Source organism: Pseudopipra pipra, chromosome 3 (assembly GCF_036250125.1).
Source record: "Pseudopipra pipra isolate bDixPip1 chromosome 3, bDixPip1.hap1, whole genome shotgun sequence".
Taxonomy (NCBI): Eukaryota; Metazoa; Chordata; class Aves; order Passeriformes; family Pipridae; genus Pseudopipra; species Pseudopipra pipra.
The window spans coordinates 105,346,232-105,368,859 of NC_087551.1; the positions used below are offsets into that span (position 1 = coordinate 105,346,232).

A 22,628-nucleotide genomic window follows, 5' to 3' on the forward strand; every position below is an offset into this window, starting at 1 on the left:
GGATGGAAGCAGTGAAATGAATCTGGCTTTGGTACTGTTTGGAAAAGACATTGCATGTGTCCCAGGGTGTGACATCCTGCTGACTGCAGCCTGTCTGGGGCATGGGAGGTCCTGGTGTGCCTGCAGCACAGTCCTGCTCGAGGGCTGCAGCACCGTGCTGCTGTGTCTCCATTTCTGCTCTTTTCAGCGTGTTGGGGTAGTAGAGGCCTCTTGACTTTTCTTTCCATCTATACGCTCAATATAGCTGTAGGAGGGATCTAAATCTAAGAATAGAGATTCCTTTTAACACATGAGTGTGATGAACTTTGTTGTAGATGATTCCAAAATTGTTTACATTTCATGCTGTTGTTCTGGTTCTGTTTTTCAGTTTTGGAATTCTAATGTTATGCCTTCATTATGCATTCCTAAGTTTTTTTTGTATTATATCTGTGCCTCACGCTCAGATGTTAGTTTTGCAGATTCCCTTGGATTTTCAGAATTTTATGTCAATTGGTCAAATAGTGCTGGTTCATCCTCTAATTGTGAATCAAACAGCAATGTACGCTAATTAAAATCAGAGTTAGGAAAATTAAAATATGGTAGATAAATTTGTTCTTTAAGTACTTGGAATTGAAGCACATAGCACTTACCCTGAGCAACTGCGCTTCTCGTCTGTGATGTTAAATATTGTCAACACTGATCATCATCCTTTTGTTTTTAATACATATTGTTTTACCACTGTGGATTGGGGCTAAAAACCCTTTGTCGTTAAAGTAGTCTATAAAGAAGCTTGTCTCCAAGTGGTTTTGATTGCCCGTGGATTTTGCGCTTTGCTTTAATTTTGTCTTTAGTAGAGAAAAGCAACTGTGTGATCTTCCTGCATTATTCCTCATGCCTAATTCTGACTCAGACTTCACTCTAATGAACCTAGACCATTTCATCTGTCCCCATTTTCTTGTGGGTCCCCATTACCTGCATTTGCATACCTTTTGCCATTCTCTACAATCCTCGGCCTTTTTCTTTCTTCTTCTGAAGCGTAATTTTGTTTCTTCTTTCTCTGTGCTTTCATTGCATCTTTAGATCACTTTCCTCCTCACCAATTATCCTCTTCACTGTTTGTTTCTTTATTGGGGAAGACCCTGAGTTACTCTACAACTTCCCTACATGACACCGCTGAAAGTGTTGTGTGGTACAGGAATTCGGCACGAATAGGGGAGGCTCTGAGCGTATGCAGTGCTGTGAGATGTAAGGATCCAGATGGGCTCCCATCGCAGGGCGGCTCTTTCTTACCTCAGCTCCAATCCTTGTCTTTTTTCATAGAAAGAGAGAATCTTATCTTTTGAATTTTATACTATTGTTCTGAGAGTAATAGCTATAAACCTTTTCAAAGATAACGAAGCAGATGATAGAAAGGATACTTTTTCATGGAATACAAAATCTTGGGGTAGTGCTACAAATCCATATTACTTTTTAAGTTATGAATTGCTAAGAATACATATGTATTGTTTTCAATTTTTTTTTTTTAAGCTATGTGGATGTTTTCCACAGGATCTCTCCTTTCAAGAGCTTTTCCACATTTGGATGTGAATGTGACTCAAAGGACAGTAATACACATGTAGGAAATTAAGACAGATTATTAGAGATGGTCTCATAGCTTTAAGTTGTAAAAAGTAAGTAGTTTCAAGGAGGCAGTTGAAGGAGAGGAAAAGATAAAAATCACTTGACAGTCAATTTCACTGATGTGTTTATACAAATATCAAGCTGTTTTTCTTTGTGATTATTCTCTTGAGGAGTTTAAGGAGCAGAATATGCTTTGTAAAATAACTTGTAAAACCACAGCTAATTGAAATAAGCAGTGCTCATTGGGAGTGAAAGGACAACTGCATCTAAGCATGATGTATTCTAAAATTATGATATCAAAGACAAAGGAATAAGCATTACAGATATTATTTAAGATATTTTTTCCCTGAAATAAACCCTATGGACTCACATTTTCAATCCCAGACTGTTAGAATTTAAGAGTGCATCCCAATTTCACTGTTTTGAAAAAGCAAGAGATTGCTACATTCTTGAGTTTGTCAACAACATATGAATTTTGAAGTAATGGGAAGTGATAAGTTGAGGTGACCAAGTGTATCTTTTAAGATAATTATAATAAAATAATTTCCTACTAGGAAGATAAAGAATTTTAGAATCATTTTATCATCACAAAGCCATTTGAGGAAGATTATCTACATAATCAGCATTACAAGAGACTGAACTGATGTGCAGGAAAAAAACAAGCTGTAGTGGTGATTTTTATACCTTTTACACTATTATATATATATGAGATACTAAAATTTTTAGTTAAAATGAACCTTTAATCACTTTTGGCTTAAAGCAGATTTAATTTTAAATAATCAATGATTTCAGAAAAGCATAATTGTTTTTATTCAACACTACTAAATACCAGAAAGAATCATTTAATCTATTTCTTGTTCACTAATTTAGATTTTCTCAAAGTTCATTTATGAAAATATGTAAAAACTAAGACCCATAATCATAAGATTTATAAGTGGCGTTGAATTTTTTTTTCGTGATCCTATCAAGGTATTTTCATACCATAGTTAAGTATAAAAATATAGTATAATTTTAACTCCCAGTGAGTTGAATCAACCAGTATAATAAAAACTGATGAGATTACCTTGGTTGTTCAAACTTTGACTGTACAAGTTGAAATGTATACAAGTTGAAATGTATACTCAGGAAGAAAGCTGTGACAGTAATTTACAGAGCTTTTAGACTAATAAATATAAGGCTCTAAATCTTATGATGAAAATTAGTTTTAATTAGTTTTAACTTGTAGCTAAATAGGAAGTTGTATTCTGGGGAAGAAAGCTTTTAGATTCATAAATGTTTAACTCTCCAAGGGAGAATAGTGAACATTTTAAGTATGTCTAGCAGAGTCCATAGCATTTGCCTTGGCGACTCCTCTATCCAGACTCCTATTCATGAAACGCATTTTTTTTTTTAAATCTGTCTTGATTTAAAGACTATAGGAAATGGAAAATTTATCTCGGTTCTCTCTAAGCTTTTTCAGTAATTAATTATCCTTAGTGTTAAAACATATGCCTCATGTCTTGGTTCTGGTCTTCATTAAGAGTTCTTGAACCAATCAATCCCCAAAGTAGTTGAAAGAATATTAATCTTAAATAGGTCAGCTGTTGAGCCAAGTGTGTGTAAAGTACCTATGATTTGATTTGAATATATAAAAATAATTTCACAAAGGCAGTATGTTACTGGAATTTATTTTTTTTAATGAAAGATTAGTGTTCCACTTCATAGAGAACATTTTTACTCAAAAGCAGATATTAAATCATTCACTGTAAGATGGAATCAAATAGCAGCAAGTGGAGCTGAATATTATCCTTTTTGTGGACTGCATTGGAGAGAATATGTGGTTTAATTAGACTTTATTCAGAATGGAGTCTTCTAAAATTAGAAAATCTTGTTTATAAAGGCTCTTACAATACAGCATATTTCTCTGTGCTGTTATCTGCTATATTTAGAAGTACAAAGTAATTGAAGACCCTTAGAGAATGAAATTTGAGATATTATTAGTTAGAATTAAAATGCTTTTATTTTTTAGTAGAAGTTGGTATATGTAGAGAAAAAATTGATTTGCAGGTTAGTGAAAGTGAACATTTTTACAAGATCTTAGCACTGAAAGTAAAATCAGCTTATATAATGAATAATGATGCAAAAAGTTATTTGTGCAAATATTGTTATTGTATAGCACATATCCAGTCAATTTATCAACATACCCGATGTTCTTTCATTACAACAGAATATATACTGTATTTTTTTAAGCAGCCATTTTTCCTTTTAAATATACATTCTTTTCAGATGATACAAAGGTGTACCAACATTAAGGAATGGTCTTGAAATGCCTGTTTTGAATGGCATAGAAAGCATTCAGTTTGAAAGGATGATAGCCTGAAGAGGAATTTTAGTTTGATGCATCTGATTATACTGGCAATTTTGGGAAACCAGACTGTATCTTCAAATGTCTAACAAAGTATGACCTGTGTTTTTCACCTGGGGTTTTTGGGTTTTTTTGCATCTTACTTGGATAGGTCACATCAACCACATTGTAAGGTTAAAGAATGCTCTACAGTGTGCTCCAGTGGACTTGAAATCTGGTCCTTGGCATCCATGTAGAATGGGAAAATTTAGAAGATTGGCATGCTTTTTGGCCTTGAAGTCAGAGTGTTTTACCTTGTTAAAACTTTTATATTATGTATCCTTACATAAAGAGTCAAATAATCACAAACTGTCTTTCCCATACACATAAAAGTATATAAAATACACTTGCCTCCTTCTGTGAGTGAAATTCTAACAATACAGCTGTATTGTTAGGTGAAATGCCAAAGTGTTTAAGAGAAGTAGCTTCTAAGGATCCATTTTCTCCTCAGGTATGGTAAGAAGATCACAAAATAGCCTTTATCATTCTTCATTAACAAGTTTTGTTTACAAGAGTTGCCCCCCATACTGAGTGAGTGCTCAGCTCTTTAGTTCAGTGGCTGTTTATTTTAATTCCTGTTTGGGAAGATAGGAGGGTTGGAAGGGGTTATGATGCTTTTATGTTTTTCTAAAGTGTCTACCACAAAGAGGTGCTACTGGAACACAGATCAGTAAGTAATACTTGTTTCTATGTGGTTTGAGAGGTGAACATTACTCAATCAGGCTTCTCACTCTGTTATATGAGAATGTAATCCTGAAGTATCAGCACGTACTAACTCTGCCTCATGTCTTATGTCATTCTTAGCTTTTACTCATCCCTTTTTTCCTCTCTCTCTGGCTCTGCTTCCTGTCGTCTTTGATTATTCTCCATAGGTCTCCTGTTGCCTAAGAGTCTCCCTCTCCTTGACAATACCTGGCTGTGCTTGTTTCACCATGGTGGATGCCTCCTTCGTCTTGCATTTTAACTGTGGTTTTGTGTTTGCTTTTTAAACTGTGAGCTTTATCAAATGAGATCTGGCCTTTTTATATGTTCTAGAAAGTGCAGCTGTATGTACTGTGCTATAAGGGTAAATGTTTTTATTAAAATTGTAACAACATGTAAGATATACCTACAACCTGTGCAGAAAGATAAAGTGCAAGTTCAGGGATTTCATGGAGTGACTTTGAACCAATCCATAGCAGCGACTGAGTTTGTCTCCTGCAAAGCTAATTAGGATACATTCATACTGCAGTCACTAGGTTGTGAAAGAAGTATGTTGACATAATCAGACTAGCTCTAAACCCAATATATGATGTACCTGCAGCAAGCCAGACACAGCAGTGCAGTTCTTAGCATGGCTGATATCATCAGGTCTTCATCCTGCCCTTGAGCAGGTTACACCACGTTCTGCTTGGCCCTGGTGGGACTGTTTGCAGTGTTGAAGCCAGTGAGTTTGAAGCTGGCTGAGGCACACTCTTCTCCAGCTGTTGGGCTGTAGTGTAGATACACCCTAAAATATGTCCTAAACAGCTGGATTTGTATCCAGATATATCTAGATATATACCAGGTGTCTGGTATTTTCAAAGAGAGGTCTGTAGGCAATCACAGTACAATGTGAACAGATGTTGAATACAGCTGTGTTCTTTCTGTGTGTCTGTCTGCTTTGTCTGTGGAATCGCTCTCTTCGGTGCCTTAATTCTGTATTGTAGTGCAAGGCCCAAGATGTTCTCGTAAATCTGCATGGTAGAAACACAGCCTGTTTATATATATTTTTTTTTCTTTCTGGGTTGTGGAATGTTGGGGTGTGAAGATTCAACACAGGGGACTGAAGATGTTACAACAATTAAGCATAACATACTCTATGCTTTTTATGTCTACATACTGTTATAAAATGTTCTTCTGTTGGTATGTTCTTATCACCTAATGCCGTAACATCTACGTTGCAATTACCTTAACAAAACCTATTAATGCAAGTTCTACAAACGAAGCAATTTGCTTTCTTTACAGGAGAATGAGCTAGAGAACTGTTTGCTACCTATTTGCTATTATTTGTGGGAGACATTATTTTACATTATTACCTGCTTCAAGTATTTGTAATTGCATATAGATTTTTTTATAATGTGCAACTATAAATAAATGAAAACAGTATAACAAGGTTCTGAATTGTTGCATGAGAAATCCATGGTAAATATCAAATAATAGAGTAATTTTTATTTCAGCATCAAACAGTCCTATCATTACTTTGTATTGCTGATTTAATGTTGGTGAAATACAGCTAGTTAATTAAAAATAAAAAAATTAATGCTGTAGCTTCATGTGCTTCAAATATATGAAAATTAACTTTGTCTGACTATGACTTGAGTTTTAGTGGGTGTCTTGCATTGCACAGACGGCTGAGGAGACAGAGATATTTTTAAAATTGCACTTTCTTCCATATAAATTGCAAGGTCTTGCAATATGTGACTCATTTCAGCTGCTTGCATCTCCCTGTTGCTAACAGGAGTGTATTAGTGATGACCAATAACAATATATCAATGTCAGCCCATCTCCAGATAAAAGAAAGAGTTCACGAAGCGTTCAAGGTTGTTCTGGTGTTATATGTAACTGAGATAGCTGGAGACTGTAATTCTCAGTATTGCCCAGGAAACCCAACTATTTACTGTTGACAGCATTGATATATTCAGAAGGGCTTCAACATCCAAAGCTGTGTGAGACAACTAACATATCCCCTTATTTCTGCAATGCTGCATTTTTCACTCAGTAATTTAGGAGATTCCCAATTCTAGTAAGACCTACACAGCAGCTCGTAGCCATGTCAGCCTTGTACTTCTGTTTTCCTTTGAAAATACCTTCAAGAATTCTGCAGAAATTAATTTTTTTTTGTTTGTTCTGCATGAATAAAGTTTGTGGTGTCACTCTGGACACTTGACTAATGAGGTGCTCTTCTATAAACATTGAATCTGTGAGAATAAACAAAAAAAACCCACAAAGGTAGCAAATTCACACAAGTTATAGGGACAAAGTCACCATCTCAACTATGCTATGCTAACTTGCCATACTTCAAAAATTCAAATTACAGTAAAAGTGAGTTAGATGTGGTTGTACAGTGAGAAAAAGTGTATGCCATCAGTGGGCATTAGCAGCATCATTTACAAGTACTGACCTTGGAAAATCTTTAGGAACACATGGAAGGATGGCTTGATGGTGCTTCATTATTAAAAATTCCCATAGAGTTAAATGTGGAGATTTCTGAATCAGTCCTATCCTGAAGTAGCTGGGCCAAAGTCCAAGGCCATACACGTGTAAGGACTCATTCTGTGTGCTGATCTGATCCCTGCTGGACAAAAAATTGGATCAGGGAGTGGATTTGCATGGTGCAAAGTACATACTGAACCATGAAAACACTTCTGTGACTGATTAGATTTAAATACATGGGGAAATCTGTTGCTTTGAACACACTGAGTTGACTAGAAATGTAGGTGTAAGTGTTCAGCAAGCTCATAGCCTTAAGGAGATGAGACTCGGGGAAAAGGAGTTGTGATCATGAATCATGTCAGAGATGTAGGCAGGATGAGATCTGTGAGGATTTCAGTGCTAGGAAGATTCATTCTAAATGAATCAAGAAGGAAGGGGGGAGTGAGGAAAAAGAGTAGGATAACATTTGAAGTTAGCAGAAGGCAAAGATGTCAACATCTAGGAAAGACTGAGTAGTGGACAGTCTCTCACAAAAAGGGTGATTAATGTGAGAATTACTAGCAGATTCACCACTTCTCATGAGTTTTTAGCTGTTGTGAGAAAACTTTGAAGGGAAAGTTTGAATTTGCAGTAAACATCCAATTTAGTGATGAATCCAGTGGATTGTTGCCACTTTTCTCTGAACTGCCTCTTTGGATATAATGATAGACAAGATGTATCAGAACTGTGCTAGGGCAGAAGCATTTGAGTTATGTGCTCAGGGGGAGCCTTACTGAGATGCCAATAACTATTATCACTGTGATGACTTTTCTTATGTTGTGTGTCAGATGGGTGATAGATGTTGCTGTTGGAGAAGAGGAAGGAGAATGGAGATGGTTTGAAGTCACATACAAGTAAGTCCTAAAAATGACCAGAGAAACACCCCCAGTGCAGGCTCTCTCTGGCAGTGAGCTCTGTGTGGGTGCAGGGGAATTTGCTCATCTAGAGGCATTTGCTACATGAAACTAAGTGAGGAGAAGGACTGAAAAATAAAATTTGAAGTATTTGCATAAGACTTTATATGTTCTCTCATCATATGATTCATTTATCTTATGACTGAACAGCTGCTTTTAAAAATCCTACTTTTCTGAAGTAAAAATCTGTTTGGAGCCCTGATTTTGAAGAATTTATGTGACAAGTTGCTTGTTGTTTTGCATTTGTATTAAATACAGATATGCCAAGTACTTTTTCACTGCTGATGTCAGTTTTGAATGGGATATAACAACTACAGCGTTGGCAAATTTATAGAATTTAACATGATTTCATTCACATTGTATTACATGATCATGCAGAAGACAGAAACATACCTTGTCCAGGAGCTTTTAGACAATTAATGGCAAAGCAGAGGATGGAATCCAAAACTCTGATTCTCACAGTGAATTGTAGACCCTGTGTTATATATGTGCTTGATCACAGTGCTATAATCAGGCATTGGAATGGGCTGCCCAGAGAGGTGGTGGATTCACCATCCCTGGAGATTTTTAAACGCAGATTGGACGTGGCACTGAGTGCCATGATCTAGTAAATGGACTGGATTTGGACCAAGGGTTGGACTCGGTGATCTCGGAGGTCTTTTCCAACCCAATCGATTCTATGATTCTATGATTCTATAATGAAGGTCCTGTAATGGGAGGAGCTCAGTTTACATAAATTGAAAGAGGCTGGACAAAACTTTGAAAATTTTTTGGTTGTTACAAGTCAAGGTAGAAAAACGTTTGGCAATTGTGTAAATTTTTCCCCTCTAAGCTACAAGTATTTTGGTCCTGTACATCAGTAAAGACCAATCTGTTCCTCAGAAGAGTTGCTCATGCAATTTGGGTATCACTGACTGATGATTGTCTTCTGCATCTGTCAGTGAGACAAATACTATCAGAACTGCTGGTGAAGTGACTTCATCCGGGGTTTTAAAAGAATGAAGATGCAGACCTAGAAATTTGGATGTAGGCAGTGTCCCATTGGACTTTTTGTATGACACTGGTCTGTATCGAGTGAAACATGATGTCTGATTACCCCAGCACCAGATGATCTACATTCCTGACAGCGGGAAGATGAACGTTGGCACCAACTCGAGCTGAGCTCTCCATCCAGCCCAACCTGACTTTTCCTGGCAGGGCTCTGTGGTCATATCTGCTGGAAAGGGAAGCTTTCCCTGTTCCCTCACTTTCCTATTACCCTTCCCTATTTCTTTATGGTTTAGGTCACACAAATGACTCTTACTTTCTTTTCTGGGTGGAGTGGCATGACAGTTTTTTTCTTACCTTGCCTTGCACGTGGCCATACAAATCCTAGGATATACACAAGGCATTAGGCAAGGAGTTATTTCCGTTAATGAATATGATTCTTTGGAGAGTATAACCTTTTTTGGCAGCAGAACTGGATTATGTCAGATTAAAATCACTGTGTAGTCATCCTCCCATGATGCAATGGGACCAGTGCAGAGTTGTTATCATTGTCTGACTGTGACTTCTTCCTTCGGCTCGTCTTTCTTCTTGGCTCTTTAAGGTACTTGGTAGGAAGCTAAACAGTGCAGTTTAGTAATATTGGCTAATCTGATAAATTCTTACAGAAGCAGTGCTTGTGTGTAGTTGGTGAACTAAAAATTAAACAAAATTATTAATGAACTAAAAGTAATAGTTATTGTATAGCTTAAATTTAAGTCATTAGTATCACCACCAGTCTAGTTTTGGAATATTTATAAAGTGAAAATAATCAGGTATTTATATGTCTCTCAGGTTTTGCTGCTGAGATCTGTCAGGTGGTGTTGTGATAATGATGGTCCACTTGGACTAAAGCTGATGAGGAGTGGGCTGCAGAGCATGGATTGGTCTCTTTACGTATATAGTGAGGAGGCGCATGTCTCCGTTATCTCTGGGTTTTAATTACATTGGATTAATTGGATCATTATATTGCATTTACATACAATTCTTGCATCAGTTTTAATTATTAGTTTAGCCATAGTCCTTGACATATTTTTCCTTCTTAGGCTTTTGCATAATAAAATGCAGGTGTCAGCATACTCATTACCCATCCTCACAGAGTTGTCAAAGTACTATGAAAAATTAAGGTCAGACCAGTTTTTCATTTGGATTTGAAGTTATCCTTTAAAAAGAGGCGTGAGACTGACCTGTGTGCTTTGTACCATACAGGTGAATGGTAGAGCTCTCCACTGATGTACAGCCAAATTCCACTTTAGACCGGCTTTGTAGCTTTACCCCTTGGACATATGAAGCATTACCTGGAAATTGTTTTGACTGTGAATGAACAGAAGTGTGAAGATTTCTCAGTACAATGCAGTGAACAGGCATAACCAGTTCATTAGCATTCTGCTAATCTCTGGGTTGTACCTGAGATTTGTCACTGCAGTAAGAGTTGGCAGGAGTGGCTGTTATCTGTTCTTGCTTGTTTCAGAGGGGAATGGGTGTGACAATATAAAGACCAAGACCTGGTAAAAGTAGGGTTTTTTAAAGTGCTAGAGCAGAAGAAAACAAAAAGTATGTATTTTATGTGGAATGGTCCAGAAGTTGTGTGCTCCGTGTTTTTCCTTTGAAAAATCTGTTATTTCTTTGGCCAATGATGCAAGCTGATCATTACTTCACATTTATTATTATGGCAAAATATTCAAAAGTGGAGTCAGTTGCACCAGTCACTCTGGATATAAGTCAATTCCGGCTCCATTAAGTTGTTATTAAGTGCTGTCAGCCAAGTCCACGTTGTGGAAGACAAAAGAAGAAAATCTGTCATATGTAAGAACTGGTTGCACAATTTTTTTTTAGCACACCAAGACTCAAGAGATCTTACAGCAAACTTTCCAGATTAGGTGTGTATTCTAAAAGTAGAACGTCAAGAGTCTGGTTGCTTTTAAACAAAAGAACTTGCCAATTTTATTCCGCTTTTGTAGCTTCAGACTGTTCAATGGGACTTTTTATCCCTCTAAATGAAAAATTTAAAGGTAGGCTTTAGCTGTAGTGGGACTTTGTTTTGGATGGAACAGCCCTGCATCCCATGGCTAGCTGAAAGGGCTCAGTCACTTGATACTTCACTTATTTTTTCTGTCAGCAAATGCCTTAATGTGCCACTGCAGTATAACTTGTTCCCAGGGGAACAGATGAACAAGCAGGGAGGACACGATCATCCTGCCTCCCTTCCCAGGCAGCTCCCTGCGCTCTGCCACTCCTGCAAGGATTTCTCCATATCTGTCTTCAACTCAGCCAAAATGAAAACAAGACACAAGTAGTGGAAAGGCAGAATATGGCTGGCGAGAAGCAGCAAGCAGCCCTTCCTGGGCGAGCAGATGAAGAAGCTGCTCAAAAAGAAGAATATGAGAGGAATATATTCACTAGCATGAAGCTTACTCAACCTGTCAGTTTTTTCTCTGAAGTTTATCAGATGATTTCTTCTGGTTTTGTGTCAGGTAATAATCTTTTGTGCTTCTGTGGTGTTATGTCAGACTGCTTTGGACTGAAATAAATATTTCCTTGGCTGGGGAATGGGTGGTGTGAAGTGAAGCACAGAGGATGGTGCTGAGGTCCTGCTTCTGCATCTGGTGTGGGCACACCCAGCTAGCATCAGGGTCTGCCTTGGGCTTTGGGAAGAGCCATCCCAGGGACAAGCCAGGAGCTGGGGCAGTTCGGGAGCCCAGTGCACAACTCACCTCAGCAACCAGCAGTTTAGTGACAACTGGCACCTACCATGAAGATACTCCAAGAGAATAAAAACCTGAAGACAGCACAGACAGCTTGAATGATAACCCATTTTTTCCTAGGAAACAAACATCCCACACGAGTTATGCCCAGGTCACAAGTTTAACCTTGCATTTCCCTGAGGTCTGTGTGAACCTTGGAGGAAAAGTTTCTTACTTGTCTGGTTGACACAGACTCAGGATATTGTGCCATTACTTCTACTCTGTAAGTTGTCTCCTGGAGAGCCTAACTGACATTTAGCTACATTATTCATGAAGGAATTTGCAAATCTACCTCCTGCCTCTGTGTAGAACCTCCATATGGTATAGTATGGAGTATATAAATTTTATAAACTATTCAGCACAAGTGTGCCTGTGTGGGGATTTAGAGATCTGTGGGAATTCTTTTAAAGTAAATTTAATTTAATTTAATTTAAATATTTTAAAAAGGATTCTACAGCTCACTGTAGAATCTTTAACAGTTTTGATTTTTTATGTGATAAATCTCCTTCCAGTGCACTTACAATAAAATCATAGAATCATTTGGGTTGGAATGGACCTTTCCACTGGACCATGTTACCCAAAGCCCCATCTGGCCTGGTCTTGAACTCCTCTAAGGGTGGGGCATCCACAGCTCCTCTGGGAAACTTGTTTCAGTGCTTCACCGCTCTCACAGTAAGAAAGTCTACTATTGATTATCCATTATCATAATTAATAAATAATCTTAAATGTATTTCTGTTAGTATATAGGTCCATGGATCTTACACCTAGTATGTGTAAGGCTCTAGGGAGACCTTATAGCAGTCTTCCAGTATCAAAAAGGGAGTTTTTAGGAGGGCATGGAGTGATAGGACAAGGGGTACTGGCTTTAAACTGAAAGAAGACAGGCTTAGACTACATGTTAGGAAGAAATTTTTCACTCTGAACATGGTGAGACACTGTAATGGATTGCCCAGAGAAGTTGTGGATGCCACATACCAGGAAGTTTTAAGTTTGGATAGGGCTTTGAACAACCTGGTCTAGTGGAAGGTGTCCCTGCCCATGGCAGGGGAGTTGGAACCGGATGATCTGTAAGGTCCCTTCCAACCCAAATTCTGTGATTCTATGTAAAATGAGAGCTCACATTTTTGTAACAAAATGAATAGCAAAGCGGAATACTACTTGATGTTTTTTGAGAAAAGCTATTCCAAAACATTTCTGTGTATAAATACTCTAAGTGTAGGGAATTCATTGGAAACATAACTGTATGAATAAGATACTTTCCTGAAGAATAAAAAAGGAATGAGAATGTTATCACCTTGAAATTCTCAGGAATACCTTTTGTAGTTATATCCACTGCCAATTTTAATTTGAACTATTATTCAAGTATTGACATGTTCGTAATGATTGAATCATTACAAGTGTTTGAAAGAATTACAGAAACTTGAAAAATACCAGTTACCAAGGCAGTAAAAGCAGTTCTCTATATGTAGGAATAGAAAGCTGAGCCTGAGACTGAAACCACAGCTCCATAAATGGTGTTACTGCACATCATGTTCTTACCCACAAAATCCAGGAGGCAATTACCTGGCTTTATTAGGCACAAAAGAAGGGCTGTCCCAGGAAGAAATTACCTCATCCTGAGGTTGGAACTAGGACAAAACTTCCTGATCCAGAGAAAGGTGTATTTACCTTTCCCAGGGTTTCCATGCCATGACAACCCTCTCATGAGCCAATTAGTGGTTCACATTTCCATTTTGTCTCAGTGGTGCAATCAGCCTCAGTTCTTTTTCCAAAAGCTCAACATTGTCTGAAATGCCACCATGTGACCCGTGGAGTTTGCTGCTTGGTAAGTGAAGCTTGAAGGACAACCTACGCTATTTCCAGGGTGTAGGAAACATTAGGAAATACTGACAAGATCAGTGTGATGAAATAAATAGTATTCTCCAGCTGCTCTTTGTCTTACTTTGAAAACGTTACTTTTTATGGCCACAGATTTTCCAGTGGGAAACAATGAATAGAGTTCAGGACCAGTTTTATCTAGGCTTTTCCTGGTCCTAACTCCCAGGAAACTATTTGGCTCCTTGTTAGCTGTAACAGTGCTAGAATTAGTTCTGTTTTCTGACAGAAAATCACCCCTGACTTAGTGTCTGAGGCTGCTAATGTCAGTGTGCTGCATTACAGGTCCACATCAGCATTTTTGATGGGTAAATAACTGTTGCATTACATCTGTATCTAATATCCTATCTCAAGTATGGCATTTGTGGTGCATTTAATGGTATTTGGTTATCTAAAAAGTGCTCTGTCAGAGCATACTTCAGGTCTCTAGGTGGTGGATGTAGTATTGCTATTTATATCATAGTGCACTACAAATATTAATAACACTGTGCTTCAGAGTGAGCTATAGCCATAAACCTGTAAAATAACTCCCAACAGTTCATCTTGATAGTCTGTTGAAATTGGACTGCTCTGACTACACCCCCTTCAGGCTCACTGCCAATCTCATATTTTATCCTGAAATTCCATGAGGAGACACTCAAAATAAACACTACACTAGCAACTGCTTGAATTATCTTTAAGGCAGTAGCAAGCATTAGTTTCACTTTAGCCTCTCTGTCTTTCTTCAGTTGAAAATCCGTGAAGTTTGACCTTTTGAATACATTTTGCTCTTATTTATTCCCCCTGTTGACTGCAGTAGGAACAGAATGAGTATAGCTGAGAAGGGAATGGGTACATCATAGATGCTAACCTGTTATGACTAAATTATCCCTGTTGGTCCCATGTTGCCCAGCACCAGTGACTTTATACACTGCATATCTCCTCACTAGCTTGCTTTCAGAGTAGAAAAATACAGCTGCTAGATTTGCATTTGAGTTTTCTTAGGAGGGAAAAAAAAGAGCGACCTAGAAATTACAAGATTATTCCAGGCACTGTTTCAGAGACATTCAACTTTTTGTTCTGCAAATGCCTTTTCTTCGTTTCTTTTGAAAATAGCTGATCTTGTAATTCACTTTTAAAGGTGATCCAAATAGCCCCATCACCAAGGTCAGTATACCCTTGAATTGTACATGTTTGCTAATTTTAAACTTCAGTGTTTTTCAGAAAGTAGTGTGTTTAGCAAGAGTAGAAGAGGTAGAATGTGGGATTGGGACAATATGAATGTTCACACATCACTGCCAATGAAAGCAAAGCTTACAGGTCTAATTTTAGGCTTTTCAGCCTTGGTATTGTTCCTTACAGCACAGTTATTTTCCATATTATACAAAGCAGTCCTTTTTTCAAGTTTTATAAACTGCTTTAGAGAACAAAAGCAAGGACAAAGTGAGTATATGTCATGGTTGAAAGCAAATCAAAGAAGCTTAAGTATGGCTGAAGTTAGAAATGATTGCATGCCAGTTCTATATTCAGAGGACAATTCTTTAAGAAAAACAAGAATCTAGAGAAACATATAATGAGACCTGAAGTAAAGAGAGTAACATGGGACCCTTGGCTGTGACTGGATTTGCTTCAACCTATTTAATTAATTTACACTGTGCTTAGATGCCTGGTAAATTAGTCCTCTTAAAAAATGTCAAAATGACCTGTGCTGTTTGGAGAAGTAAGACTTTAAGGATACCTACCTATCTCTGGGTGCTTCAAACTAAGCATTGTAGACGCAGTAGAGATGTTATAACCAGTTCTTTGTGTACCACCAGATAGATGCTATTTTCTAAAGTTAACTTTTACTGATACACGTATACAAAACTAGTTTATAGAATTATAGAAATACAATACTGTAAAAATGTTTGTGTTCTTTCCTGTAGATTAATTACTAAGGGTTGGAGCCGGTTAATACTAAGCCATTCCCCATGGAAGTGTCAGCAGTGGTACTAACCTCTCAAAGTATCAAAAATACCTTTAAAAATAATTAAGTTAACGTAGTCCCCATTTTTCATCCAAAAGAAGCTTGTTAGCTGAATGAATATATGGAGATGTTCAGAGAAGTCAGAGAACATAAAGCTGTGTGATTTTCATTAGTAAATCTGCTGTTTGAAACAGGTTGGTAACTGGCTGTGTTGAAAGACAATTTCTTGGGCAGAGTCTCTGCAGGGGCTGCTGTAACGTCAAGCTGGTGTTTTGTTCCACAAGTTCAGCAAAGGTCCACTGCCTCCTCACTGGGCTTCACCACGCAGGTAGTGCCGAGGCTTGAAGCACAGTTTGGATGTGCTTGAAGCACAGTTTGGATGTGCTTGAAGCACAGTTGTCCTGGGAGAGTCAGCTCCATCTGAGCTCTGGGAGTAGACTTTTTTTTTCATACTATTCTAGCTGTCTAGGAGTTAAATGTTTAGTCTAATTGTGTAGGCTTTTTTGTTAGTCAGACAAGAGTAGATATTTCCAGAGAGCAATTAATCCCACTTACCTTGTATATATAGTTTTATTATGGGATGAATTGCTTCTTGGTGAATTGGGTCCCTGTTTCTCTCTGTTGAGCACTGGAGCCTTGATGACTAGTTTAGATTAGATATCCAGTTGCTAATGGCTACCACCCAGGTAGAATTAGCCTGGATTAATCAAGTTCCCTGCCACTGACTATAATAACTTCCCTGTTCTGTGCATGATTTGTGGATGCTGGTTTTCTTTGCAATAATTTCAAATGGTTTGACATTAATAGTACAGTTCCTCAGTTTTGTGTTGTTTCTGGTTGTATGACAGTTTTAAAAATTGTGACATTTTTGTTATTTACTGTAATCATTAATAATAATAAAAACATTTTAATTCAGTTTCTTTATGGAACAGATTAAGTTAAAAACTGGCTGTTGGGTGGTTTTCTGGATTCTGGCCATGTTCTTGGAGTCGTAAATCAGTGTAGCTCCTTTCAAGTTAAAGAAAAATTGTTTCTAAGAAAGTTTGGAGCACCGATACTGTAATAGGGTGAAAGTATGACATCAGTGAAGAATAAGCAGACTGTCAAATGACTTTATTTGGTGGCAAGGACTAATTTAATGGAAACTTCAAGATGGTAATTGTTTGGTTGTTTGGGAGATTGCAGCTCCTCAGGTCTTTCCCATGCCTGTCAGGTCCAAGATTTTTTTTCTCCTTTTTTTTTAAATTTTTTTTCTTTTTTTTTTGGAAACATATATACGGCAAGCAGAGCAGAGGAATAAATTCAATACTCCTCTTAACCTTAAAAAAAGTTTTTCCTAGATGTTCTGAGAAGGTTTCCTTGGGAATCATAGCTAGTTTTTAAAAGAGAAAGTACAAATGCTAGTGACATCTCTGACCCCAATGCCTTTTGCATTTTCATTTTATCCTTTTATCAGGGGCAGACTGGCAGCAACAGTCAGGTTTGTTGCTGCATTTGTTCTGGGAAAAACAAACAACCTCAGTTTAAGCCTCTACTGAGAAACCTGAGGCTTTCCCCATGAGTGTTGTCTCCTCTGAGCAGTCTGTGGTGATTTTGGGTACCAGAGGAGTACACATACGTCTTCAAACCCCACGTTTGCCCACATGTGAGGGAAACATTTGTATTAGTCTGGCCTTCCCCCATGCATCTGCACCTGCCACCTGTAAATCATGGTGTTTCTTTGATGGCTGCCTTGGGTTGTTTACGCTTTACACAACATAATTATAAGCTGCATAATTCACTTAGACTTTACAACCTGTTTTTTAATATAAAACACTCTCCAATATTGTATGATGTGCAGCATCATTTAAACATGCTGAGTCCTGCCACTGGGCTGCTGCTGCCTCTCTGAGAGATGCTGACAGCCCTCTTGGCAGCCTGAGCATCCATCACTCTCCGCTCTTTGGGAGTGGTTATCTTTGTGCCTGAAGATGCCAAGACTGTTTAAATGTCGATAAGATGTTGCCCAGATGAACTCCTCTGCAGCTTAAACAAGCCTGCTTCTGTTTTTTTTCCCTTGTGCATCCACATTGCAGGCTGTGAACATTGCTGCTCTCACTGCTTTTGCTGGTGAAAAGACCGAAAAGTCAAAGTACAGATAAAACACTAGAGTGATGAGAGTTGGCAGTGGGTAGGGAATAAGAACCAGGTAGGAAGGAAGGAAGGAGGGAAGGAAAGTTGGAGAAAGTCAGGCTGAGCTGGTACAGATGTGATGGGACTGGCTTGGCAAGTGTGCTGCCAGGGAGCCAAAAGTACAGAAAAAGATTGGACAAGGAAGAAGAACAGTGACAACGTGGGCCTGAGATTTACAATCAATTTGCTGTTACCTTTGTCTGTCTAACAGCAGAGCCATGGTAATACTGTGTAGGCATTCTTAATGCTAAGCATGTCTACATAATAAAACCAGCTTGGCCTATATTTTTTCTGTGTGTGTGTCTATATATGTGGTGTTGTTTCTCAGCAACATTGTAGCCAGTCATTTCACTGGGCTGTTCAGGCACGTTCCATACCCCACTCTGTTATCGTGCGCTCACAGCTTGGCACTCACAGTTCTTCATTTTTATGAAGAATCAAATGCCAACCTGAATGTTTCACAGTGGCAGTGTGTGAGAAATTGGGACCTTCAGAATGTTAAGAAGTGGTACCATGTAGGACAAGGCATGGATGCACAGGCCAGCATTATGAAGTTCAGTGTCTGGCCTGCTTTGTATACTGGTGTCATATGCTTGGAAAGTAAAGGTGACAGAGTTTAAGTTGCATTTTGAGCAGGGAATGCAGCAACTAAATACTTGAGATGAGATTCGCATAGCTATTTAGGAACCTGGTGAGATTTCTTAAGAGCACTCAAGCTGCCAGAGAGATGCTTGATTTATACTGAACATCACCTTGACTTCCTTGAAGAGAAATGAAACAAGGCAATTAGTCAAATCTACAGTAGCCAGTAGTCCAGACCTATAGAAGCACTTACATGTCTTTGTAAAGCTTGCTCCTTTTACCACTTGCCTTGAAATCTACATTTTTCCATTCTGTGATACTCACGTTTTCCCACAAAAAATAATACAGATTTTTTATAAGTAAGGAAAGAGATTTTTGATCCTTTTTCTTGAGTCTGTTTCTTGACATACACTCTCTCCCCTCCCTTTTTAGTTGGCCTCAGTAACAGTGCTGCTCTGATCAGCAAAGATAAAGGGATTTTTTCCACCATGAAAAAGCAGATATCCTGAATACCGTGTGTTCTGTGTTCTCTTTTGTCTTGGAGATGGAAAAATATCGCTACCAGAAGGCCATCATTTGGAGTCTTGTTCACTTCCAGAGGGCATTCTGTAACAGGTTCTTTTTATACTGAGTCTTTTGGGAGTAGTTCAGGGGGAAAAAAAAAAAAGAAAGAAAAAAAAAAAAGTGCTACAAGTATAACCAGCTCAAAGAGTTCTTTGCCTTCTGGCAGGCAACAGTTCTTATATTACATCCTCTGATTTGATTTAGTAGATGTTCCAAACTCCTGGCAAGTACCCAATAGTTTTTAACATTACTCTGTTTTGTGATGTTGGGTTCAGGGGGCTTGGGGATTTTTTGTTATTATTATATTTTATTTCACTGTTTAGCTTATTTCTAAGGTGCAGCCCTAATTTCCTTTAACTTTTCTCCTGTGTTGTCGCACCAGAGAGAATTAACAGCTCTACCAGTGCAGCACTTAGCGTAAGTAGGGCCTGATCCAACTACAAACCTGGTAGATTGTCTGTTGTTTTCAAGCTTTGAATCAAGACCAGGTCCCTTATCCAAAGCTGTACTCTTGCTCAATAAGAAAGATTGGAGATGAACCAGGAATTTGTGTGTGAAATTGTACTATTTCTGTCCTAAATGATCACGGCACTTCTTCCTAGGCTGTTAAAATACAAGACTCTGAAATATTTAGTCAGGTTTTTAGCCTTTAATGATAACAATGTATTTAAGCCATCTTCTGTATAGTTTTGAATTTTCTAAGTAATTTGTAGTACTTCTATACCCATAATATGGTGAAAGATAGTAGACATAAAAACAGTTATTTCACATTTTTATGATTTATGGATAGAGGGGGAAGAGATGAAATGTATTCATAAATGACTTGTGGAGTTGACTAGTGAAGTGAAAAGGTTTGTGTATGATTTGAGATTACTGGTAATGGTTGGACTTAAATCAGAGTATAAATTGCTGCAGTGTGATTATGTAACGCTGAATATTGGGAAGATAAAATATCAGGTGAATTTGTTGGCAGAAGGAGGAAGGTAATGTCTGTGGGACAAAGTATGTTGATGACTATAGTTTAACCTGTAGAAATCAGGAGAGGAACTGGGCATTAATGAGGACAGATCTCTGAAATTACCTGTTCATGTCAAATAGCAGTTTAAATGGCTAGGAAGTACTAGGACAGTAGAAACATATTGTATTGTATAAGCATGTGGAGCATCGTATCTGTAATTATAGTCACTTGTACGATACAGAATTAGTAAATTTGTAAAAAGCCTAGAAAAAGGGAGTAAAATTGTTTAGAAACGTGGAGCATAGGCTAGAAAGGGTCTGGCTGTTTCATGCCTGATGAGGAGCAGGTGAATAAGAAATAGTCACTGTTTCTCACAGTGCAAGAAAGAGGGTCACCAATGAAATTATTGTATAACATTTAATTAAATTATGAAACTGATTTCCACAGGATGTTGTGGAGACCGAGATATAAATGTGGCCAAAAAGGGATCAGACAAATTCAGGAAAGCTAATTTAATCAGTGATTATTAGACATGACAGTCTGGAGAGTCAATGGAGAGAGAACAGCACCTCCAAAGTATGACTCATCCCATCCTAGGAGAAGTGTCTTAGATCTACTTGCTGAATCGCTATCTGGAGATGTCTGTTTTGCTGTTAAAAAAGCTGTGGGTGGAATTCAGTGGTGAAGAGGGTGTTTGATTATATAGAAAGAATATTTTTCTATTTGTCATTAGGATATTTTTGTTCTTTGTTAGCAGCAGTTTAATTTTTGCACCTTATTGCAGAAGTATAGGATATATGAAGGAGATTATATCATCCCCAAAGTCACTGTCAGACTCTGGAATCATTAGAGAGAGCAACAAGCATTTTTATCTTAAACCTTTTTGCCTCCACATTCTCCAGTGATGAGTGAAGTAATCATGAGGTAATGCCAAGGAAGGCAGTGTTTTATATTTCTAGCTTTCCAGATTCTATGGACTTAAATAGTCCAGGGTAGCTGCCAGTGCAGTTACAGCTGCTTAGTATCATGGTTGGGAATAAAAATATTTCACCCACTGCTGTATCTTGTCACCTGGGAGCAGCAGTTGCTGCAAAAGGCACAGCTGTGTGAAGGCTGTCCAGGCTCTCTGTCCTTGCCTGTTACCTCCAACAATTCCCTCCTCATTTTGGGGACATCCTCCCTGATTGGCTTCAAAAAGAGCCTCAGGGCTGTTTCTGCAAGTCCAACTCTGCTTTAAAATGAACACATCTTTTTATGCTTACTTTTCCTTTTTTATCCAGCACCCTTGTAGTTTGCTTCCATAGACCTGAACTATTCCCATGGTCAACTCAATGACAGACAGCCCTAAGTTAGAGAAAAACATCCTACCCCTTGAGAATTAGAGCTATATGTCATGCTTTCCAGGGTACATAGCCTACAATAATGTCTTTTTCTTGCTAGGTGTTCTAAAATAGTTTCCTGAGGGGGTCCTTATCTAACAAAGGTAGATAGTGAATCAGAACAAAATTTTATTTTCCTAGGCAATTTAATGGAACTGCAGGCTGATATTTTAGATTTGCAATTTTGAGACCTTTGAAAAGATTTCTGAGTCAGCTTGTCTGGGCTTAGCAACCTCTATCAATTGCTTTTTCCTGGTAGTTGATAAACTGAAGGAATTCAGAAGTATTTTTTGTGAATTTCTTAACAATTTAAATCCTTATATAGCTTTCATTTGTTTTCTTTCATATGTTTATCTGCATCACCATTGTCTTTTTTTTTTTTTGTCCAATGATTTTGTCCAGTGTATTGCTATGGCCTGTCCCAGAGCTGTTCCTTTGTAACAGCTTTCCATGTGCTTTGCTGAAGGAGTTCTTCATGCACTGATATCCAAATCAAAAATGTTGCTTTCTTTTTTTTTTTGTCATCAGCAAAAATATAATTCCTGAGATGTGTTCTAGATAAACAAACATTTTAGAAAGTGATCTGAAAAGCAGGCATCTCTTTAAATCAAAAAAGCTCAGTACACAATAGACTTGTGTACCTTGCCTGTTGTCCTTTGCAGGATGAGGCACTGAAGTTCTCATGGATGATGTAGTATTACAAATGTGTGGTGCATTGTATAGGTCTCTTTGGTTTTCTCCCCTTTCTTCAGTATAGATTTTATTATTCTTGGCCATGATAAATGCTACCAAAATTTAGACTGTATGTAGCTCTTTTCTTTTTTTTTTTAAATACCTTTTATTATATTACAAAAAAAAAAAAAGGCATGTGTGCACAAACAGATTCAGCTGAGCGATTTATCAGTTTTGTGATGGCATGGCAACAGCCAGTTTTTATAAAAATTTATTCCAATAGAACCCTCATTGAAAAACAGTTGGAAGAAATTGTTCCAATTATTTTTAATGTATGAAATGATAAAACTGTGAAGTCCTTTAGCATGAGAGGCTTTCTTTCTCTCCCTTCCTGCCTCCCTCTGGCTTATCTTTTAACAGAAATACCATATGCTGTGATTCATATTTGAGACTCATAGAAAGTTGTACGTTTTACCTTGCTCTGTTGCAGAACTATTGTACTGTATAAATGAAGTCAAAACTAGAAGAAATTGCTAATGGCTTTCAATTGCTGCATTGCGAAGAATTACTGGATTGTGTTTGTAATTAATTTTTAGTTATGAAGG

General features: G+C 37.8%; 1 protein-coding gene across 7 annotated transcripts in view; it reads left to right on the forward strand.

Annotated features, from left to right (window-relative positions):
- The window catches only part of VSNL1 (visinin like 1), a 92,402-nt gene that overhangs the window by 3,915 nt on the left and 65,859 nt on the right, over positions 1–22,628 (forward strand). Inside the window, exon 1 of one of the 7 annotated variants that reach the window (XM_064650579.1) lies at positions 11,590–11,606. The exons of the other annotated variants lie outside the window; for them this stretch is intronic. The gene's annotated coding sequence lies outside the window, so the exon portion shown is untranslated. Of the gene's footprint in view, positions 1–11,589; positions 11,607–22,628 lie in introns of those variants that run through there. 7 annotated transcript variants of the gene reach the window in all.